This window comes from Otolemur garnettii, unplaced genomic scaffold (genome assembly GCF_000181295.1).
Source record: "Otolemur garnettii isolate 467f Iridium unplaced genomic scaffold, OtoGar3 scaffold00001, whole genome shotgun sequence".
NCBI classification, from domain to species: Eukaryota; Metazoa; Chordata; class Mammalia; order Primates; family Galagidae; genus Otolemur; species Otolemur garnettii.
Genome location: NW_003852396.1, coordinates 70,086,967 through 70,096,316, shown reverse-complemented (window position 1 = coordinate 70,096,316; position 9,350 = coordinate 70,086,967).

Below are 9,350 nucleotides of genomic sequence, written 5' to 3'. Positions count from 1 at the left end.
GTCCACTGTCCCACAGCTCATAAAAGGCAGGGCCAGACTCAAGCCAGGCCTGAGTTCCTCCTCCAGTGCCCCCAGTAGGTGGCTTGTACCTCAAAGATAGGGCTTGGTGCAAAGGGGTCTGGGGTGTGGAACCAGGGTGGGGAGATGGTGTTTGATCACTTTCTACAGCTTCTCCTTCCTCCTACAGGACATGGCTGGGCTCAGTTTTCTTCATCCACAAAATGAGGTTGGTAAGTCTTAGTCAAAGGGTGGTTGTGAGGCTTATTACTATTGTAATGTATATCAAGACACCACACTGAATATACCATAAACATATATAATTATTATTCGTCAAAAATAAAATAAGTAATAAATAATAGTAGCCACTGCGTGGGCAGCCAGGTACTGTGCCAGGTGTTTTGTACAGAGTATCTCACTTAATTCTTGCATCAACCAATGAGGTATGTTCTCTGATTACCACCCATCCTTGCATCAGCCCAGCAAGGTGTATGAAATGTCAGAGGGGCTCAGGGATTGGCTAAGGCCACACAGCTTGTAGGAGACAGTGTCAAAGCCCACGTGCAGTTACTGGCACATGGTTGGCCTGGACAAATCTGGCCCCTCCTTGCCCCCAAACCTTAGTCCAACATCTCCCCCTCCCCCAAGCAAGGCCAGCATCCTCATATCAGAAGGAACAGGGAGGGCAGAGCAGTGCCACCTCCCACCAACCCAGCCTGCTCCTCTCCTCCGCCCCTCCCCAATTGGTGATGACAAGACCCTCCCCCACCCCTAAGCTGCATTTTGGCCTGAGCTAAAGTGTTTTCAAAGTGCATTTGAATACATGAAGAGAGAGGAAAAAGAAACAACCACCACCACCAAAAAGAGAGAAAGAAAAAAGAAAGAAAAGTAATAAATCCACAGAGAGAAAAACACAGACAGAGCCAGCTTCTGGGAGTGGGGCATGGAAGATGTGGTGCCTCTCGTTGCCTCCTTGTGTGGTTTCTGCCCGTGTGCCGGGCATGTGCTGACCTCGGCCAGGTAGTAGCCACAACATGATGCAGGTGCTGGGAGCCCATGAGGAAGGTCCGATAGGCACATCAGCTTCTGATTGGGGTGCTGGCCCTGGGCAGGAGGGTTTCCTCCTTGCTGGTCTGTGGGTACTTAAAGCACCTTAAAAGAGATAGATGTGGGCAGAGGACACAGAGGAAGGGCCACTCAGAGCCCAACTGGGACAGTTCCCTTCTTATTTTATTGGGAGGGGGAAATTGAGGCACCACATCCTGAGTGATGAACCTGAGGCCATTCAAGGAGAAAACCATGGGGTGAATCTGAATTAGGGGTTTTAGGCTGTAAGCCTCTGTCCTCCTAACAGAGCCCTAAGGGTTCCTCTTAAATTGACTGGATGGAGAAGGGGAATGCAGGGTTGTCCTGGGGTCACTGACCCAAGCCTCTACCCCTACAAATAATGCTATTTATTGAGTATTGGGTATGTGTCAGGCTCAGTTCTCAGTACTTTATATTACTAACTTTCAATAACCTATGAGATATTATTATCCCTATTTTCCAGAGGTGAAAACTCAGGTACATAGAGGCTACCTAGGTAACTTGTCTGAGGTCATAGCTGAGTAGTGAAGCCAAGATTTGAAGCCAGGTAGTCCAGCTGGGAAGAAAAGTGATGGAGTATATGTGCGGTGGGGGGAGAATTTGTCTTTACTTCAGGAAGTCATGGCCTGAATTTGTGAAATGTCATCTGTCTTCACAGGTAGAATCCAATGATACCATACTCTCCATTACAGGGACCCAGAAGCACCCTTGGGCCCTGCTCAGGGCCTCCTCCTCTCTCACCGGGACATGGCCACAGCCTCTGGCCTGGGATTGGCCTCCTTACCTCTCGCCCCAGTTCTTGCCTGCTTACGAAGGACCTTCCCACACAGCACGTCTAACCACATCACTTCCTTCCTGAAAACCCAACCTCTCTACCAGAAACCAGACTACCTCAAAGTGTGGATTACGGGGCCTCCAAGACTCCTCTCCCTGGTCGCCTCTTGCTACTCCTGGCCCTGACTTTCCCATCACCAACATCAGAGGAGAGTCCCCCAGAGGTATTCTGGAGGCTCACTGCTCATGCCAATCCCTTCTACTCAGATTGCCTTTCCACCTACCCCCTTTCCTCTTACTTCCTATTCAACATGTATGATTTGACACATGCATCACCTGCTCCAGGAAGCCTTCCTTGATTCCACCCTCCTGTCTCTTCTGCCCCATCAAGCCAAGTCCAGAGTCTTCCCTGATGTTCTCACAGCTTCTGCTGACCTCTACCACTACCCCCACCACAATGTGTACCACTATGTTGTCAGCCCACGTTTCTGTCAATCCCAGAGAAGCAGAATTGGGGCTGTGCCCTCCAGGGACGACAGAGCATGGATGGCACACAGTTTTGACTGAATAAAACTCCTTAACACAGGGAGTTTTAGTTAAGTAGCATGCGCAGGAAGCTGGTGCCTGGCTAAGGGCTTTGAATGATTTAGGTAACCTGTTTGCTCCTCACCCCCGACAGGCAGAAAATGGCAGTACAAGGCTGTGGAGCAGAGGGGCTCCTAACCTGTGTGATCCCTCTTCTCTCTTTGCTGTGCCTCTGCAGGGACAGGGTGATCCCATGAGGCCCTCCTGATGCCCCATGTATTTGCTCTTCCCTCCAGAGCTTCTTAAGGCCTGGAAACCTCTTCTCAACCCTGACCTTCCAGAAGCAGCATCAGACCTATAATCCAACCACAGTGGTTCACCTACACTGTGGCGTGTTGTGAGTTAAATGAGAAGTCCTAGGCAAAGGGTTCCCCATAGCACTTGGCACAGGGTGGACAGCTCTGACCGTGACCATACCTAATTCTGCCTTAGTTACTCATAGGCTTGGTATTGCCCATTAGATCAGGGTCTTTCCATGCTGACTCTCCCTCCCTTTGGCTCTTGGCTGACATTAACTCCACACATCTGCATAGTCCATGCATGCTCTTTGGAAAGGGGAAAGGGACAGGATGGAACATTTACTAAGTAGTAACTCTTGGCCAGCCATATGCCAGCTCCATGGAAGTTATTGCACTTAATCTTTCAACAAGCCCATGAGGCCAGAGGCATTGCACCCATTTTATGGAAGAGAACACTGAGGGTGGAAGCGGTCAACCAACCTGCTCCACATCATCATGGAGCTTGTATGCACAGACTAGGAATCAATGGCCACTCAGCCAACTCCACATCCTGTGCTCCACCTGGCCCAGGCACATCTGCAGCAAGTCAGGTGCAAGGAGCACTGGCCTGGGAGTCTAGAGCCCCAGGCTGCTGCTCTGTAAGTCACTGCTGTGTGACCTTGGGCAAATCACTTGCTCTCTCTGATCTCAGCATCTTCATCTATAAAATGATGAAGCAGGAATTTGATGGCTTTCCCCTTTCTTCTGTCAGGTCTGACTTGGATGAACAAACCTTTGCAGGGTAGAGCAGCCATAGCTGTGAAGGGCTGGGCAGTCCGGATGCTCTGCCATCTCTGCCCTCTGCCTACCCAGGCAGAGCTTCTCTCCAGGGTAGGATCCAGCTTCGGCTGGGCTCTAGCTATTTAGCAATTAAAGGGTATAATAAATATGGCAGCTCATAAACGGGCTACCTGTATTTATTATGTACCACATTCACTGCAGATTACATCTAATGGGCCGGGCTTGCAGAGTGCTGGGCTCCCAGACAAATGCAATAAAAGGAGATGCGTCTCCTGGGAAGAGCCTCCGACAACCTCAAAGTTGAGTCAGACAGAAAAACAGACAACGGGAGCCAGAGGGCAGGTGGAACACACGGAGGCCAGGATCCAGTTCAGGGCAGGGTGTGTGAGTGGAAAGAGGGCTTTGATGACCAAGGGAGGGTCACAACCCAGCTCAGATAGACTTAGCTGGTAGGGCAAGTTACTGAACTGCATGCAACTGAGTTTCCTTTTCTGTAAAGTTAGGATAAAAATAATGCCTTTCTCGTAGTGTATGGAAAATACCAAGTGCAAGGCTTAGTACATGGTAGGTAATAAGTGACAGCTAGGGGCGGCTGGCGTTCCTTGAGTTCTTACTAAAACTATGTGCCAGGGAACACACACAGTGTCATTTAATCCTCACAAAGCTCCAGGAAATAGCTTATGCCAGTTCCATTTTTCAAGAGAGGGAACTGAGGCTCAGAGAGGTAGACTCACTTGTCCAAGGCCACACAGCACAAAAGTACTAAAATTTGAACCCATGTGTATCCCAATTTGGAGCCACAAATCTTAAGCATCATTTTCAATAAAAGTTAATTCCCTTGTCCCAGTCAGCCATCCTCCAGAAAGCACATCTGTCTTCACAGCTCCTGTGCCACTTTATTTCCCACTATCCAGCAGAAGCAGCCTCCTGGGCCACCATCTACTGCAAGGCTGAGGCCACAGACCAGGGCTTGCTTTCGCCACAGCCAATTGGCCAGACAAGGATGAGCCTGACAGATACAATCTCTGCCTGGATCTGGCTATTAGCTCCACCACCCACAAGCCTTCTGGAAGTTAAGTCTTCACTGCAGTTTCCTAATACACCTCTAAAGAGACAGGCAACATGGAGACTCTCTGGAAGATGACTATGAGGTCCAAGGGCTTTGCTGTTCCTCGAAAAAAGGTGTTCAAAGGGCACTTAGGCAGGAGCCCGGAGGCCTGCCTGCTGATGGAAATGGCACACGCTCCCTGGGCCGGGGTGAAAGGTCCACTGAGGTGTCCCCATGCCACTGAGCCTGCAGGGACCTGGGGTGACAGTATTAATATGGGCTTGAGCTGCAGGGTCAGGCAGGACCCATCCCTACCACCTTCTGCCCTGTGACTGAGAAGAAATTGCATAACCTCTTTGAGACTTTGCTTTGATGTCTGCAAAATGGGGCGAGGAGTGCTGACCTTAGGAAATCCTATTGAGGACTGAATGATACAATATAGGTGGAGTCCCTTGTGTCATGTTTAAGGCACAGTGGCCCTGTCCTGGCTCTTTTCATCCCTCTTGCCCTGCCATGAGTAGCGCCTTTCACCTGCCCTCCCAGACACCAGGTACATGAGCTGCATTCCTCCAGGTCAGGAGAGGGCAGGACTCTGAAGTGAAAGATTTTGAAACCGGGAGAAGAATTGTGTCCAGTGGTTCTCAAACTGGGTTCCCCAAGACTAGTAATATCCTAATGTTAGTTTCAATATTTCAAATAACATCTCAGAAATCAACTCCTTACCACAGATTGGCTCAAGGGGCAAGTGTCTTGAATTTCAGAGCAATTAAACCACTCCTGGGACCCTGTTTCTCAGGTCTGTCCATCATCACTGAGCAGTACAAACACCAAGGACAACGTTTAACAGGTACTTGATAAACGACCTTGGTAAAGGCAGCACTGGCAAGTGAATGATATTCTTTAAATCCTGGGGCCCAGCGAGATAAAAGCAGGAGTCAGAATCACAGGTAAACTTGGCTTAGTAGGATTGCCTCTCTCCACATGCACCTGAAAAGTGCTTTCGAGAGCAGTTCAGGTGCTGTGATCTAACTGCCCTTCCAGGTAGCTTCTGCCCAGGGAGCATGTGAGTGGTAGCCATGGATATGCTCTGTGGACCTTGTGGTCTTGTGAGCCTGTCCCAGGGACCCCTCACCTGGCCACATGAAGGTCCCATGCTTGCTTACAGATGAGTCTGTAAGTCATACAACATGACCCTCAGATGCTGCTGATTGTTTCATGCATAATAAAACTCAGTGTTTAAGGTGCTATGGTTTAAATGTTTATCCATTCAACTTAATCCCCAGTGTAACAGTATTAAGAAATGGGGCGTTTAAGAAGCAGAGCCCCCATGAATAGATTAATCCACTCACGGGTTAATGGGTTATCATGGGGAGTGGGTTGGTTATTCCAAGAATGGGTCTGTTATAAAATCCAGTTTGGCACACTCAGCCTCCTCACCATGTGATGCCCTGTGCTACCCCCGGACTTTGCAGGGGGTCCCCATCAGCAAGATGGCCCTCACCAAATGCATCCCCTCAACCTTGGACTTCCCAGCCCCCAAATCCATAAGAAATAAATGTCTTTTCTTTATAAATTACCTAGTCTCAGGTATTCAGTTATAGCAACAAAATATGGACCAAGAGTAAGGACTTTAGAGAATTTAAGGGACACTTTTCTTTGAAACTACTGTTTGTGTACATGCTGACTTAGATCTAGCCCTTGTATAACTTTGGTCACCAACATATCAATACAAGAAGCTCTTGGTCATGAAAGGTTGGGAAGCATTGACTTGGCCCAACACCCTCATTTTGGAAATGAGAAGACTGAGGCTGAGGGAGGAAAAGGGAGCTTGGTAAAGCTACAAAACCAATTAGAGATGGACGTAAGTGTGGAGGCCCAGCCTGGTGCCCTGTGGACATGCCACATGCTTTCTGCTCTACATATTTATTTTGGGAGCAAGCATCAGCCTTTCTTAGCATATATGCTTCATAAAGGCGTGGGTTTGTTTTGTTCACAGGCTTACTGCAAGTGTCTAGAGCAGTGGCTGGCACATAGTGAGTCTCCAATGAATAGATCTGAATGAATAAGTGAATGAGTGCACAGTGGGAAAATAGCAAATAGAGACAGAGAATGGTAGAATCAGCAAGTCAGGGAAACAAAAACAAGTCAGGAAGAGAGGAAAAGAGTAAAGACAGACAGACAGAGAAACAGAGCAAGAAGAGGCACAGGAAGAGACAGGCAGACAGGCAGACGGAGAAAGGAGCAGAGGGGAAGAGGGGCAGTGTCGGGGGCAAGGCAGAGGTGGCACTCGCTGCTGGGGTATTGCAGACAGGAGAGGCAATTGCCAATTTGTCACCTGGCAGTTCTTCAGACGTCAGCAAAACCGAGTCTCCTGTCCAAGGGGTTTGTTCAGATGTCTTTTATTGCCCCAGCTTGTCCTATAAGAGAAAATATTCAATTACTACAGGAAGTCAATAAGGAGCAGCCACATTAAAGGAGCTGTTTATGAAAACTCACTCTCCCGGTGCACACACTTGGGGCCAGTGTCTTGCTAGTCTGGGCCCATTAGGACTAATGAAAAGCTCTCAGCACCTGGGGCCACTGCAGCTGGGGAGGCCTGCCACAGGTGCTCACCCTCTGCCCAGGTGGCAGCTCCCAGGTGTCTTCATAGGGGATGCCTGGGGAGCCAGGTCTTCAAGAGACTTGTGGTTTCTGGCACAGGCTTCATCAATGCTGACAGGGCTTCATGTGGCTGATGAACTGGGGGGAGATGGTGGGCTTGGGTGGCCCACACCCCTGGGCATCTGCAGCAATGCCCGTCCGAGGGAGTGCCGTCAGGGACCCATTCATCAACCTCCTCCCTAGAAACCCATACTCCCAAGAGAGAAAATTTAATGCTGCAAAGTGTTCCTTGGCTTTGCATATAGATTTGCCAGAAGGTTCCTCTGGAGAGTCAGATCCCAGCAGCGGAAATGAGGGTTTGATTTCAGAAGTCAAACGGCCATATGGAGACTCTTGTTGTATTGCACCTATGGGGAATTCCATAGTCAGGTCTTGCTCAAATACTGGATTAGAGAATAGTTTTAGAAAAAAATCTTAGGCCCAGGAAGCTTGGGCTAAGGGAGGGGTAGATTTCCATGCCTGTTCAGATTCCCTCCCATTCAAGTGCAAGCCTGCCTGGGATCCGGGAAGGAGTGGTAAGTGAAAGATTCCTCTCGATTTATCCCCACTCCCTCTACCCACACACTCATCTATCCACCAATACTTGTATCCATCCATCTGTCCACCCACCCCTCCCTCCATCCACCCTTGTAGCCATCCATCTACTCACTGAGATATCCACTCATCCCTCCATCCACTCATCCAGCCATTCATCTTTGTATACATTCATCCATCCAACTATCCATCCATCTACCCACACATCCCTCTATCCACCCACCCACCTACCCTCCCTTCCATCCATCCATCCATCCATCCCTCTGTCTCTTTCCCTTCATCCATCCATGTACCCATCCATCTTTTCACCCATTAATCCCTCCCCTCCTCGCTCCATCTGTCTACCTATTTACCCATTTACCCAGGAACCCAGAGACGTACATTGAGCTCCTATTGTGTGCCAGATGCAGGATCAGGTAGTATATATGCAAATAAGCACATGTGCACATGTGGTAGGAGTTTGGAGGAGATAAGGAAGCAGATAACAATAGGACTGGGTAACCCATGAGCGGAAGAAGTGATTCCACTGGCCAAACTTCCCTGGGGGCAGGGGAGAAGAGGGAAGTAAAGATGAGTCTTGAAGAGTAGAGGTGAAAGTGGGCAGATGAAAAGGCAGGATAAAGGACCCCATCCCAAGAGCTTGCTGTGGCCCCAGGAGTTGGCATTTGCAGGCTCTTTGACTGTCTGTCCTGGCTGTATGCGCCACCTTTGGGACTGTGTGTACTGAGGTTACAGGGCTTACATGCACCAGCTCACTAAATAAGAACACCCCCCAAGAAGCAAATATCTTACTATATTCCCAATTTTACATTGGGGAAACTGAGTCCAAGAGAGGGAATTGATCTGCCCAACCTCACACTGCTGGTAAGTGGTGGGGCTGGGGATCAGACTCAGGGGTCAGAATCCAAATCAGCTCCCATGGAAAGTGCTTTGTCCTTCTGTGTGATTACATCAACCCTGCTAGGTGGACAGAAGGAAACCAAAGCTTAGTGATATAAAGGGCAACACCAAGTGTATTCCAGGGATTGTAAGCTTTTTCTATAGCTCCAGGCAAGAAATCACAAAAGCTTTGTTGGGAGTGGGGAGGGAGGAGCAGGACAGAAGCTAAGTACCCTATGGTCTGCACAGCCATGAATACCCCAAATCTGCGCTGGGGATAAGGGGAGATGCTGTGTATTCTGCCCCCTCCTGGGCAGGACACTCCCAGGAGGGTGGAGAGCTGGGGAAGAAGCCCCCTGGGTCTAGCAAGGCCCCAGGAGCTCAGGGCTAGGATGAGGGATAGTCCCCGTGGCAAGATGAAGCCAGTGTAGACTCCTTCCTTGGAACTGGGTCTCTGTGGCCTCAGGGATAGAGGTAGAGTCCAGAGGCTGTGCCCCATGGCCACCCCTGGGCTTGGGGAAGGAGGGAGGGCCTGTGGTTTCCTCCTGCCTCTCTCCCTGCCCTGCCCCTACCCAGACTGGTTCCCCTATCACCACCCACCCCCAATCCCTCAGGTTGTGGCTTGTCTTCCTGTGGATAGTAAGACCGGGATGAGAGGCAGGGGTCACACAGGGAACAACCCAGTGACAAAGAGGAAGTGCCCTCCTCCTCACCAGCCCCTCTGGATGTAGAACCCTGGCCTGAAGTGAACTCATTCCACTATAGAG